Genomic DNA, 15839 nt, shown 5'->3' on the forward strand with positions numbered 1-15839 from the left:
GTACGCAAACTCATCTTAATGTTACGTACTTTTCGTCATATGAAGGATATATATGGGCAAATTCAAAATAATTTATACAATCTTAAAAAGAACAAGTGCTATCTCAGTGTTAATCATTCCCATTTCTCGGAGATGGCCATCTTGCGTATATATAGGCGACTGTTTACATTAACATTTCTGATACACCGATGTCCACGTCACTAGAAGGATAGCACTCTACACTCTTATAGATAAAATCTAGTAATTTTTAATAGGGACATACTATTAGAAACCTATAAAAGGCGGCTATTAATTGTTAGGTTTATCAGTTTTCTGCACAGTGCACAGAAGCAAGGAGCTAGCTAAAAGGGAATTGGACAAGCGTCAGTGTTGAACCAATATTGGTATCGAGATAAGTGGGAAGTGTTTGAAGATCTTCCTTTATAAATAGAAAATCCAACATGTTTGAATAAACATTTTGATCCAAAATGAAAATAAAATGAGCGTTTATTTTCGCTACTTGTTATACCTCTTGCTATCGTCTTTACTTATGAGAATTTGTGAGAGTTTTCCTTTCATTAAAATGGGAAGCAAGCATATGTTGACCGGGACAGACAAAGACGCTAGTGTACTTTCAAGTGGTTTCGGAGAGTTTGTGCAGGACGATATTACATTAAAAGATGAATTATCCAAACGTACCGAACATTTAAGAAAGGTGCGACGTAGTACCGTGGATGCAATAGCTTTGTTGTTAAAATATCATATTCTTTTACACGATTCAAAAGCAGATCCAAAGACACATGACACGGATAAAAGATCAGAAAAAATGCCTACTATACATAAACGTTTTAATGTATCAAGTGATTATTATTCAGAACTCAATGGACAACCAAACAGTCAATTAACACTTTTAGAACTTTTACTTCAAGACCCAAAAATAGCAGACGTTTTGAAAGCAAGAACTAAGCACATATCATCAACCGATCAGCGTAGTCGACGTTCCTACTTTCTTGGTTTGGACGTCGGCACGGCTGTTCCCGACACGGACACAGATGTGACTTTTGGTGCTCATACAGCTCCTTGTGATTACAAGGACAGAAACTACTGCTTGAACGGAGGGACATGTATGCTTGTGCCTGCCATGGATTTACAAACATGCAGGTTGGTTTTTATTTTCTTCCTGTAATTGGTAATACATTTATGTATTAATAGCAAAAATATCATTGAACAAAATAATCTGAAATATTTATCAAGAAAAATGTAAAAGGGAAATTTGGAAAAGTGACATTAAAACATCTAAAAATCCCAATCAAGTGTTTGACTAGTGTATTATTTAAGGAATGAATTGCGGGCTTGATGTCATTATCGGGGTATGAACGCAATTGGGCTGGTCAAAGTGTGTGGAGTCCGAAGTTACACCAATAGTTCTTTATTTCATTCAATAATTGTTAAAAAATACTTCATTTCATTTAAGAAATTCTTTCAGTAACCCTCTCTCATTCATTTTGTAAATAGAACGACCCGACTGTTACCCGAATCATTTTTTTCAAATGACGTCTCAATAACGCGGGAAAAGATCAGCCACGGCACCTGTTAAAACAATACAAACAATAACAAGATCAAAAATGTGCATGAATATTGTTATGCGATGAATTGCGAGCCGAACATATCCGAAGATATTGCGTTCATCGATTGATAAATGCAATTGCTGAAAAGGAGTTCATTTAGGGAATGGAAGTTGAGGTGTAAATATCTAATAGTTACGATTAAATGGGATACATAACAGGTCCATGCAGGACTCTTGTTCCATCAAATAAGATGTTACCTCATTGTGAATGCTGTGGACAAAATTGATAGTTTGCTATAAAGTTAGTTTAATTCGCCTAAACGTAAAAAAATAATGTTTACAACAATTGTATTAATATTTTCAAATTCAGACGCAACTAGTTATGTGTTTGTATTTTAAATAAAAGAAAAGAAAATATATGTCGTATATCATAGTTCAGTCGATTAGGTTCCAGACTGCAAACCCAGATAATCTGGGTTAAAAATCCTACTGCCGGCGTCTGCTCTTTTATAAATATATTTTTATCTTAATATTAATTTAATTTCCTGTCTTAATTACATACGTTGATATGTATTTCAACTTTTTTCAAGATACTTTATATTTAAATACATGAAAATGCTGCTCACTGGCTTTAAAGCTGCACTCTCACAGATTGAACGTTTTGACAACTTTTTTTATTTTTGTCTTGGAACGAGCAACTTTGAGCAAAAATCCATGGAAACCAGTAATATAAGACTGCTGACAAAATATTAGATCGCAGATTTTATATTAGAGTTCAAAAATTGATGTTTTATGCATTTTTTTAAACCGTTAGTAACGGTTTAAGCCATAAAACATTAATTTTAGAACGGAAATATGAAAATCTACGATCGGAGTTTTTGTCAGCAATCTTATATCATTGGTTTGGTGATATTTACGCAAAAATTTGCCTTTTCCAAGACAAAATTTAAAAAAAGTTGTAAAAATGGTAAATCTGTGAGAGTGCAGCTTTAAGATATAGACCTATGTGATTTGCATTACTTTTCAAATTTCGTTACTTTTGAAACTGAAACGTCTTGACTAATGCGTACATTATTTAAAGTTCCATTGCCAATTTTAAACTATGCGCAGTCGAAGTATATGGATGTTTGTTGAAGTTTGATAAATTTATGCTGCCTTGCTCAACCAACGACAAACCTTATAAATAACGAATAGCAGAAGCTTGCAATGTGACGTCAAATTGCTCTTTTTAATGTGAATGAAAGGCACGTCCAAGTTGCGACAATATTTATACTTTAAAAATCAGGTTTTAAAGTTTAAAAACAATCTTCATATGTACGATTTTTGTTTTTGTGTTTAACATCAACCGTATCAATATGGTTAACTTTTAATCATTGATGTATACGTTTATCTTACTTTCTACCATGTGAAAGACGTAAGAAAAACACTAAGATTTAAAGTAATTAGCAATATATCAACCTGTAAGACTGAATGGAAATGATAGCAGAGCTTTCTAACATTCATGTGATGTTTCTTTCAAACCAAGTAAAAGTAAAAGGTTCAAATATTCATTAGAATACATTATGCTTAGTTTCTTATAAAATTTCTTTATATTTAATGATATTATAGATACAATACCATTGTCCTTTCTGTTGTCTTTAGCATCTTCTCGTTAATACTAGGATTGCTCTATGGTCGTTTTCATTAATTTTCGAGAGATTAAAATAGGTTTTTTCATTAACCTATGCATAAACTTGTCAAAGAAGCCGCCGATTGCAACAGGAATGATCTATTAGGATTAACAGTTGTACAGTGGTAATGCCGAGGACAATAATAAAATACGTAGATGTTGGAATAAGACATTTTCTTTCGTGTCGCTCTGACATTTTCACCTACAAATAGCGTGCTGACTGAATACAACCAATCAGGATTAACAGAAGGAAATGAAGCTATCATTGCGGCCGGTCGTGTCGTCCGAAAACGCTATCTGAGGAATCGGATAGACTAATAGAAATACAAATCACACGTAAAACACACTTGATTGGTTATTGTATTATCTCAAATCAGGAAACACTAATCCAAGACCCCAGACAGCCTAATTGACAGTGTAGGTGACGATGACAAGATTTAACTTTGGGGAAATGCTCCAGATAGTTATTGAAACATTTCGCTCCCAAGGCCATCTTCTGTCTTACATTGAGATTAACAGAAAAGAAATAATTTGTGTAGCTGTTCTTGCATTACGTTAACTATATCTGTATTACAGGCGGGGAAAATAGCAATTCCAAAATACCATATGTCAAAACTTTGACTTGATTGGTTATTAATGACCTAAAAACAGAAAAGAGGGATCCAAGACCGCACAACGAGTGTATGGAAGCTTTCTTACTTACAATGTCTCGGTTTAACATTATATTATTATAAGAGCAATCTACCGTAGGAGTCGGTGTAACTTCGGATGTAGGCAAACAGTTGTCTTCATTTTGATAAGCGAATGATTTAGAGAATAAACCAACGCAAATAACAGTACAAAAACATTATTTTTTATAAATAATAGTTTACAGTCAGTATGAAACGGAAAAATAAGAATTAAATTCGTGGTAATCTCCATCCCATTGACATAAAAGATTTTGTATGTTTAAAGTATTTTCATAATGAATGAGTTTTGAGAAACGATGCAATCATCCGTTTTGTCGTTCACCTTTTCTCGAGAATGAGGCTTTATAATTATTCTGATTGTCTAATTGTCGTTTTCAATTACTTCAAACTAGAAATTGATGTTAACAAGCGTCTCTTTTTGAACTGGCTATGCATTACAATGTGAAAGTCCTTTCATGATGGTGAATGTTTTCATAGTGTAAGTGACGGGGAATTAATCTCAGAAAAAAATTCGTGCATGCATCTGTCCGACATAAAGCTGTTCAGTAGATTAATTGAAGAGACGCTAGCTTTTACGTTAAACTGAGGAAGTGATCCTAGAAAATCTTCCAGATCCTTATTGTGCTGTCTTGGATTAGTATTTTCTTGTTTCGGTTAAACAAGAACCAATCTTCTCCTATTTTGAGGGGGAAATATGTTTGTATTGATTTTTTATGTATATCAGATATTGTTCATCAGCTGTCATAGTCCTCGACACAGGCGCGTAGGAAGGTATCAAAGATTAGGACCGCAGATTGGTTGGAGCCAGAAGCAGTGTCCCTCTTAGAAAAGTTTGCAAAGCGGCTATGATACTCAAATTCCAGCACTGATTTTCAGAATTGTACAGTTTTATTAAAGGGTTGCCACGTTAAGTTTTTGATAACACATAACTCCGTTGACGATGTGACTTGCCTAAAAATATACGCTATCACCAATTATAATCTGCACTTAGATGACATCTTATAGTCATACACATATTGGAGAAGTAAATGCTTAAAAGACACAGCACTTTTCATTATTATTTTCATTGGTATCCATGCATATTAATGTTGTTATTGGTTTATATTGTTTTGCAGTTTACCTGGCACTAGTTAGGTCTATGATGATTTTGGAAGTATTCGTCGTCGAGTACCCACGTACGACCCATTATGTTACTCTCCATTCATCGGGGTAACGGAATGGGCCAGTCATGGGTATCTGACGAAAATTCATTCATCGCTTATCTATGGCTTTTTTAATACCAACGCTATTATGAAAACTTAAATTGTCGAGGTTGTTTCAAAATCAACTTTCAAATTGATGTGTGAAATGCGATGTCCAAATTGCTATCTGGTTTAATACCAGGCCCCAACCAACCAAATTTGTAACTAAGTACCTGTTAGTGGATGCAATATAGCTCATCGATCTGTCGTCTGTTTCCGACAACATTCGGAACTTCTCGGCCATTTTTTCATCGAAAAAAAATTCCGATGTATGCCGGTACATCAAGAGAAGTAGATCGTACGTTTTTGAATACTAGTATCAATAAATTGTAGTGTTTTAACATGCATGTTGTATATCTAAGATTAAACTGATTGCCAAGGAAGTGAATTATTGCATACATAATTAAGATTCCCAAGAGTAAAGTCATTAAGTTTAACTGATAAATTGAAATTACTACGCGATCTACTTGCAGCGTAGTTAAAATATAAATATTTCTGACATTGTAAACCGTCCATATACATCTGAGGTTGTTTCGATGGAAAATGGTCGTGGAATTCCGATTGTTTCCGACAAGCGACGTTCAAAAAGCATGCTTTTGTTATCCCTATCTTTATCTCTATACATGCGTGCAAGTTCGGCCATTTTCGTCCGAGAAAATATATTACCTTCATCGTTTAATCGAAGATCATTTCGATTTTTAAAACATCAAACCAATTCAAAAAGACGTTTCGTTTTTCGTTATTTTAGTTTCTTTACTTGCATGTCTTAAATAATAAACTAACTATGTTGACATCAACGCTGACGACAACGAGACAGCATAAAACCCTTGTCTGGCAACGGTTATGTACTTCTGCCATGTGTATTCAATACCATCGCTAAATGGCAGTAGCTTTTAAATACTAATTAACCTGGATATAAAAATGCTTTCACAGATTCATTGCCGTTGCGCCTGTCTGTCTTCGCCTTTACGTGCCTGTCACACCTACATTGCAAAAAACCTTGATCTTGAAGAATGTTACCCTTTTCAAGACTGTAATAAACAGTCTAAAGGTCTCCGAAGACGTCAATGTAACTTCGAAAATACGCAGATTTTTCTTGTCATTACATAAGGACTAGCACTTGTAGTGCAAAGGGTAAATACAAAATGGTTTTGAAAAGAAACAGACGTTATACCAAAAGAAAACAAATCAAACCAGTCATATAACTAGAACTAGCTACAGATATCGAATTTGAAAGTGTTCATTTCCTGTTGTATTCAGTTTATTACTTATTTATCACTTAAAGTGACACTCGTATTTAAAATCAATATACGGATAGTGAAAACTTATGCTTGTATTTGTTGTAGTGTATGGAGTCATGTCTACTGTTTAATGACAAAACTTCTGTCGTTCAGTTTATAAATAATTATATCAAGTTCCGGAATCAACACGCTGTATAGGACTGTTAAATTCAAAATCTCATTTTCAAAACAGCTCTTCTTGACCGGTTTAAATGTTATCGTTCAAAACTTTTGCTCAGTAAACAGGCATTTGAATAAAATAAAATGAAATATTTAATTAAGTTATTGGCACACCAATTGTCAGATTTGTATCAAACAAACCCTTAGTAGAACAAAAGTCTGCAAACCAATATGGCATTGTAAACTGTCTACGTTTTTCCTGAATTAGATTCTTCGTTATTTGGCCCTGATTTTTGTTCATTTTAACGATTTAATGATTGGCATTTTTTCCTTACAAAATGAAATATCGAGCGAAACCTTTTATCATCCCCATGCTTTAAAAAAATATTTTGATAAGTAATTATTCTTGATGGGACTCAAAAATAGACGCGATAGTTTTTTATTAATGCCCAATGTCATGCAAGACAAGCTGTATCGGAGTAATTTTGCCTCAAATCGCTCATTATGAAAGATGATATGGAGTCTGTGGTTTTAGTTTAAACTTATATATTTTACAACGGCAATAACAACATTATATTAAATACTCTCGTTGACACAGATTAGTTTAAAAATTATCATTTTGGGAATTTCACAATTTACTATAATGCACATTTTTTTGCAAATGAAGCGTTAAAAAACGGGTTTTCTAGGATTATATTTTTTTAAAAGAGTGGTCATACAGGCGTTTCACCCCTAAATAAAATACCATTATTATGTATCACTACGGGTGCTGACCTTTCAACAGAGTGCCAGTTAGTTGTATTTGCATTGCTATAATAAGGGTCTAATGGTCGCCGTAAACGTCATTGTAACTTTGGAAGTAGGTCTGCGATTTCCTTTTATCATATCTGTACTAGCACTATCATTGCCAATATATATATATATATATATATATATATATATATATATATATATATATATATATATATATATATGCAAAAAGCTACAGAAACATGCTCAGTAGCAAAAAGTTTAAACATAAACCCGGTTTAGTGGCAATGGGCAACGCCAAGGATATAGAACACAAATTCACAAACAAGAAACATAGAACAGCACACAACTCTACAAACAGCACAGTGCATAAATACTATATATATATATATATATATAAGTACTAATAATCTGCTAGTAACAGAAATACAAAGCAAAAACAAGCATTTAATATTTCTTTTAATAAAAGTTTTCTTATGTTTTCCAGTTTCTCATTGGTTTATTGTCCAAGAAGGAAACGTGTTGTTACTTCAGACGTAACTGATGTCGATTATGTACTCGTTTGTACTTTGTTGAGACATGGAAACACAAACTTATCATAAGTTTGTCGTTTGGTTGCTAGATAATTATATCAAGTTGCGAAATCAATACGCTATATTGGACTGTTAATTTAGGTAAAACTCCTTTTTCTTCCAAATGACATACTAGGACAACACTAGTTTACTAGTGTAACTTGCATTTTTTTTAAACTATGGCTCAGTAAAGTGGCATATGATTATGATAAAAATGAAATATGAATGTAACTGTGACATCGTAAGACCGAAACGTATCAAACGAACCTGAAGTTAAACGAATGTTTATATACCTGATCTAGCATTATAACCAATTTACTTTCTTCTTTCTTTCTCGTTATTCGGCCCTGATTTATCCACTATAAAATTTATGGGAGTGACATTGTTTTCCTGACCCAATGGAACAAGATAGCGAGCGAAATCTTCTTCCACCATCCCAACGTTTTCAAAAATAAGTTCGGTTAATGAATAATTCTTGATGGGGCTCAAAAATAGACACGATCGTTTTTCGTTAATGCCCAATATCATGCAAGGCACGCTTTATCGGAGTATTTTTGCTTTGAGTCGCTAGGTGTGAAAACAAGATGATATAGAGACTGGAGCTGACTTTCTGATGGAATGCTTCTACATAAATCTCGAACGTCATTCTACTCGAGAAAGCATATATAACAGTTAATTAAAGACTCATTTCGGAAAAAAAACCCAGATTGATTTGAAATTATGATTTTCGGATTTTGTAATTTATCATGCATTTTTTACAAATGAAGCGTTAAAACGAGTTTAATTTATGATAAAAAAACGTCATCAAGGCATTACTCTCCAAAAGAAAATACTATTATCATTTATCGTTACAATATTTTTTTCATAAACCCTTGTCAAACTCTATTCTTTACTCCTATGACATATGATTCACCGTTATATTAAAATAAATCATACTAATAGAACCTGTCCTTGTCAGTTGTATGAAACGGACACAACTCTTAATTAATGATATATTCATGTGTCTTTTGTAAGTATACGAGATTGTGTAGGGCTACTAGATTCTGTTATGATGTATAACAATGTATGTGTTGATTTATACGCAGTGTGAACAATAATTGAGCAAAACATAATGCTATATTTGTACGACGAACTGACTCAGATACTTGATATATAAAAAATAACAATAACTTATTGACTGTGTGTACAGTCTGTTTAAAGTAAGTAGATAATGAGGAATGATATCATTTCAATGAAACAGTTTGATACACACAGGATTATCATATAAAGGAAATATATATATATATATATATATATATATATATATATATATATATATATATATATATATATATATATATATGCATAATAAAGAATTTCAGCGTTTCTTTATGTCATTTTTTTTTTTTTTTTTTTTTTTTACTTTTCTGTTTATTTTTTATTCTTTAGTTTGTTTTGAATACATAGCGTCAGGACTTAAAAAGCATGGTCTACTGTTATTTTTCATATGAAAACAAGAACAATATCAAAAATAAAAAATACCTTTTCGAATACCATATGGTTGAATGTTTCGAATGTTTCATATAAGCTTATTTCCTGTAACTTTTCTATATCAGCTATTGAATTGTTATGCTAAAGTTGATGGAAGGAGGTTCGGTGGTACCCGATTAAGTTTTTGATTTGATGGACCGTATGCAACTGTGACAGGGTTATTAATTTTAGAAAACTCGTTTCATAGTTTTCAATTGAATGACCACTTGACCAAGACATCCTCTTTTCGTTTTGCATCGATTTAAAGAAGGCATTTGTAATATTTATAATTACAATGTCATACAGAGATATAGCATAATGCATTTTGGGAAACCGGAGCATCAAGAGAAAACTCGCTTGTCTGGCTTGGTGACCATCAACCACTCACTTAATGTATCATTAGCTAACTGTTTTATTGTCTCATTGACAGATGCAAGATCGGTTACACGGGACTACGGTGTCACATGATCAACCAGGAATTTCTGCTGCATCTGCTCTCGGAAGAGTTCTTCGGCTAAACATAATCAAATGGTAAGTTAATTACTATGATGGCATCATTTAAGTTTAGGGTTCCTCCTCAAATAGTAAGCAACACTTGGTAGAATGAATATTTTAATAATGAAATGGACACTTCAGGAAAAGGTCCAGCAGCAAAAAAAAACCAGTTACTTTGATAGTATTTATTATTATAAAATTACCTATAGTCATCATTAGTCATTCCGTAATGTCTCATGTAATCAGTTTAACTACCATAATATATCAGTGTCTTTATATACACGTATAAAGGTTAGTTTCAAATCTGTTTTATGATCAAACGGATGGTATCAGTGAGTTTTAACTTGACTTCCACCGCGTAAGGTTTATTCCTACAGTGTCCTTATAAAAACTTAGGGCTAAATTAAAATATTAAAAGCTTCCCCTCCCACGACTGACCCAAAAAATCGATCCGACTCAAATTATATTTATTTTCAGCTTGGAATAAAACTGTTTGTTTCACTTATATTTTGCCTAAGTACCTTGATCAGTACGTTTTCTCTTTGTGCGTTTGATTCAGTTCTCATAAAAAAACTCCATTCAACGTAGACCTTCTCGCATGAGTTAGTTCTCTATTCTTAAAAAAGTAGGGACAAGACAATGCATCACCCGTCCGACCAACACTCATTTGACATCAGTCATGTGTGAGCGGAGGGGTGAGGGGCAAAGAATTTTGTTTTGTATATCCTTATTACGGTAAAATTATTTTTCATCTGCAATAGCTGTGTGAGCCTTTCATTTGCCCAAAAGTAATGGTTTATAATGTATTGATAAATGATCATGATGAAAAACTTCATTCATCACATACATTTTTTGTTGGAGAGTAATTAATATCAGATACTAAAATAAATAGTGAGACATGTTTTCATTTCAACATATCAGAGCAGAACATGAAAATCTTTAGGTCAATCTTGTCTAGCTTGCTATCTGAATGATTCTAATATAAATAATGAATGATTTATGAAAAATTTAGCAAACACATTTTTTTTCTGAATGAACCGATTTATTATTTTGGTGAGAGTTATTCCATTCATGTTCCCTGGAATCTCTGGTATGAAAGAAACATAAATAAATATTATTGAGAAATGGATCTAAATGTATACCTTAAAACATTTTAAATATGCAAAAGCAGCTTCATTTTGAAAAAAAAAAAACTATAACCGTTGTATCTAATTGCACTGGATTATTTGGATTCACTTAACGTTTTTTGGTATAAAAATGCTTACCCTATAAAGTTGTCCAAAAAAGAAATGTAAAACCGATGACTTTTTTCATTAATTGACAGAAACTGATTGAAGTTTTGTCTTCTTTTTTGTATTTTATTTAAAAAAAAAAGAATTCAATAGCATCAGAATTAAGGCGATTCTAAAATTGCATATATTTGGTTGATCTTTTATTAGACGCTTCGAATATAATGTTTGATATTTCAGAAGATCGGATGAGAATTGGTGGTGCGTTCAAACAAATAAACTTGAACGTTCCTAGAACCGAACTGACCTCTTTTAAAGTAGGAATCGGTGAATATAGTGCTTATGGTGCATGCATTGCAAATAATGCACTCAGCATTACATTTCCTTCTATTGTCATTGCAGGAATATTGGTACTACTCGCCATTTTGACACCTGACCACTGTGTACCACGTGGTCTCGCTTGGAGGCACGTGAGTGAGGTCACGTGATACAGAACCGATCCGGGATTTGACCATCACATTAAGAAAGCCATGAAATGACGTGTACGTGGGAAATGCATCGTTTAACATATCCATGGACGCAAAGAGCACCGTAAATATCCGAGTTTCTGACTTCTGCCCACTTTCATATGCAAATGAAAATGTGTGACATTATGGGATGGCATTTTGGATAGAAAACTCGAAGCGCCATTATACGGGATGAACTTTAGAAGGCTTTTCGCAATAAGCCTGTAAGAACAGTGCAGGCGATTTAGCGACATGTCCATTTTTGTCGTCTCCAACTATTAACAGCGCAGAAGTAATTTTAAACGGTATTGGAAAACTCACACATCAGTTGGTCAAATGTTTAAGCTCATACTTTTTCAGCCTCCTAGGCATATGGTTGTGGATTTTTTATGCATTGGGAAGGTTTTTGATTGGATTTCAAAACATTAATTTCACAATATGCTACCTGTATGTTCAATGTTATTGTATTTTTGATATATTTGATCTGTGTCTTTGAAAGATATGTATAAATATGGCAAAAAATATATATAAAAGAGTGTGGACATTCAAGTTTCATCATAATTACGGTATTTATTTACTTTACATATTTATTTAGTCATGGCATATTTATTTGTCATATGTCTTTGTTCATTCATTATGTGATCGTGTAAACATATATCTGCAATGATTGTAGTGCTAAAATAAAATGTTAAATCATGTCTTCTTTTGGTTATTGTCTATTCTTTTAGATTCTCATTTGTTAGCTTGAGGATTTGTTATCAGTGCCTGTATACCACGTGATAAATTAAGTCATATATGCTTCGTCGGAAGGCATCATTTTGCCTAAAATGAAGACTTAAAACAAAGATAACTTTTTTTTTACTACACCATTGTAAATGAAACAAAGGACAGTCTATGCCGCTTAAAGAGCCCCGCCTTCGTATTTATTACCGGAATTACCACGTAAAACCTCTGTTGTGACTGCATATATCTTTTCGAATGCTGACATATTGAGTATCTCTCGCAAAAGCAACGATCATACAAACTTGAAATGCTAAGTTTATTTGCAAATAGTATTACTGCGCCTTACTCCGGTAGAACGAATATAAATACTAAACACTAACATATTAAAACAGTAAAATATCAGTTACTGACGTTGCTTGGAAACGCAACGTCAGTTTGGGATAGGTCTCAATGCTGTACCATTGAGGAAAGACGTGATCAAAATGAACCAGCCAAATTATTATTGTAAAATAAAACTCTAAAATGTGTTTGATAAAAACAAACCTTCACCAACAAACAATTGTATAAACTGATTAAAGAAAAAGTCAACATCAAGATACAAAAAAAACGTATGCTTTATACCGTTTTTAAACACCTTTGGGAACAATTAATGGGTATTTAATAACTCGCCCCAAATTCGAAGGCTAAGTTTTATACAGCTTGGATTGCGAATCTTAAGACCCGATTCATCAAAACTGAGAAAAAAAGTTTCGGGGGATGTTTTGGTTACTTAAAATAATCTGACTTTTAATAAATTGGTTAACTTGAAAAGTCAAGGACAATTCATGACGTATAACAGCATCAATGATAAAATGTAGGAACTGTACGTAACCCAACAATTACATACATGTAGGCTCACCCGATAACCCGTCAGGCAATCAAATCGCAGGAATTTCAGTTAAGATATTTTCGGGGAAGTGCTAAAACCCGGTTGATTGTATCGAAATTGGGAAAAGCCGGTATCACAGTTTATGGTACCGGATTATGTAAATACCGGGTTTTTCGTCACAATACTCTCTTAAGAAATCCCGGTATCGATAGACCCGGTATCAATGTCCACAATACTCTACTATGACTTTGAATATGTTAGAAAACATAATTAACATGTATCAATAGGTAGAAAGTCCGGTTAAAATTACTCATTTTAACATACTGTAAATCTTGAGTATAGTAACTTTTAATTTAATAATTATTGTTTGTTTTTCGTGTGTTTTCTGTTGTTATTTTTAAATGCGATAATTGGGCAACAGATTTGAAAAAAAAAGTTATAATAACACTCAATGTTTTAATTAATACAATGAAAATGTATTTTGATCATTAAAAGTCCTAAAACTTAATGTCATAAACATTCGCAGATTTTTTTGATTTTTTTTTGTGGTGATATGAGGTAAACTTAAAAGGCACAAGGAGGTAACAAATAGGTATATATAGGTTTCTTGAAATATTTTTCTTGTGATTGAATGGGAACCATTTCGTACCATCCAAGTCTTTGAAATTGTAAGAGGTGACACTTAAATAATCTTATTGTTATACAACAACTGCAATATAGAGATCTTTATCCGATGATCATATCTTCAATAGGCAATAAATAGCGGGTCATTTTGACCGAGATTTGTCATCTGATAATATCCCGGTATCACTAGAAAGTGATGGTATGCTTCTAAACTGGATCTGCTACCTTTAAGTCATGTTTCAACAACATTCGCGACGTCTTTGATGCTTTGCATCAATTTAGTCGTGTTGTTTATTGGCACAAGTTTCACTATACATCGTAATGATCGTCTAAAACATCGTAAGTTCTTCTAGGAGGCAAAGAGTTTTCGGTTGGAACAGACATAATTATGGTGGAGTTCTTGAATGATCACTGGGTGAATGACACATGTGACGTTCCTAAAAATAATTAAATCTTTGTCTAATATAGAATATATTTATATTTGCTTGCATTCCTTTTTTGCATAAGCAGAAGCTAGTCTTCTAAGCAATATTTATTTTATGAAAATATATTGAAACTACACATGTTATACATATATCATCGTTAGAAGAGAAAACTTGTATCATTATTTTTCTCCTTTCTAGGCTGTAGGCCTACTTATGTAGCGAAAATCGAACTCAGGTATCATCAATTCTCCTTTTTGACATTATATGTTAAAAGAATTAATGCGCCGAATTACAAAATAGGACGTATGGTGTTATGCGGTTTAAAATATGGCCAATTAAATTACCACCTTATTAAAATACGTTCATAAGACTGTAATGTTAATATGAGCTTGCAAGCAAGCCAAAGAATCTGAAGTAAATCTTGGCGAGGAACCGAAAGGAGTAGTTTATTGCAGAAAATAAAGCAGAAATAGGGCATGTGTTGACTAAAAGACCCACCCTGCCTTAGTTATACTACTACAACTAGTCAAAACGTCATTAATCATTATCGGTTTTATTTCATCAACTTTACACTTGCAATAATTTTGCGAGATAAAAACAATGTACATATATAATATTACATATAGGTTTATCAGATACTGTTATGAAACGAAGTGTTTGTATTAAAAAAACATCAATTTACATAACCAAGTCTTAGGTAAAGACACGCATTTACCGGTTAAACCACCCAAAGGATTTTTTTTTGGATTCGATTGTTATTGCCTATGATAAGAATTGTCAAAAAGTAAAATCACGGGTGTAGCACCTACAGCCTTTCAACGCTTTCAGCGCTTTTATTGTATTATGTTTCCAAGGTTTTCAAAATAAAATCAAAGACAAACATATATGAAACACTCACGAAATAGACCCCCTGAGTTATGGCTCTTCCACATAACAATTGGTTTTCATTTGTTTTTAATGTAAAATACTATTTACTGTAACTATTGTATGACATATACTCATTTGTTCGTTGACGCAAATTTACGAATGAAGATTTTATCAGAGTTGCGTTTAAAAAAATCCAATCCATTTGCATTTATACGCGAACCTTCCGCGATAAGATAATTAAATTTTATAAATAACTATCTTCGCTGCACCAAATTACTATACCTTACAAAGTATTTGATAATAGAATACAAAATAAAAATGAAATTGAATAATAAGTTATTCCAATTCATTTCCTCATTACAAAAGTAGAAATACCTGTCTTGCACACCAGTCCGGCATTTCCGGTACATTTTGCCGTGCTAGAAAAAAAAATCGTCTGGTACCACCATGTTAGATGAGCCATTTGCGACAATTCGCCGTTTCTTATTTAATTGCTATACAAATTATAAAATCTAAATTATAAAATTCACAAAGCGCCAATTTGAATCAATAGTATGTTTTCATATTCACTTACCAACAAAACAATATCAATACAGAAACATTTCTCAAACATGTTGTAGAGTTTATAATATATATGTAAAAAAAAAGTGACATTGAACATTATTGTTGTTTATTTGTTAAAAATGCTGGTATGCAAAAAAAAGATAAAAATAAATAAATAAAATT

General features: G+C 32.7%; 1 long non-coding RNA gene across 1 annotated transcript; it reads left to right on the top strand.

Moving 5' to 3' along the window:
* Window positions 1-179: 179 nt before the first annotated feature.
* On the top strand, window positions 180-12296 carry LOC128207629 (uncharacterized). Its single transcript, XR_008256739.1, has 3 exons — window positions 180-1140; window positions 9807-9907; window positions 11503-12296. It is a non-coding gene; the product is annotated as an uncharacterized LOC128207629 (long non-coding RNA).
* Window positions 12297-15839: the final 3543 nt, after the last annotated feature.

The sequence above is a fragment of the Mya arenaria genome, chromosome 11 (genome assembly GCF_026914265.1).
Source record: "Mya arenaria isolate MELC-2E11 chromosome 11, ASM2691426v1".
NCBI lineage: Eukaryota > Metazoa > Mollusca > Bivalvia > Myida > Myidae > Mya > Mya arenaria.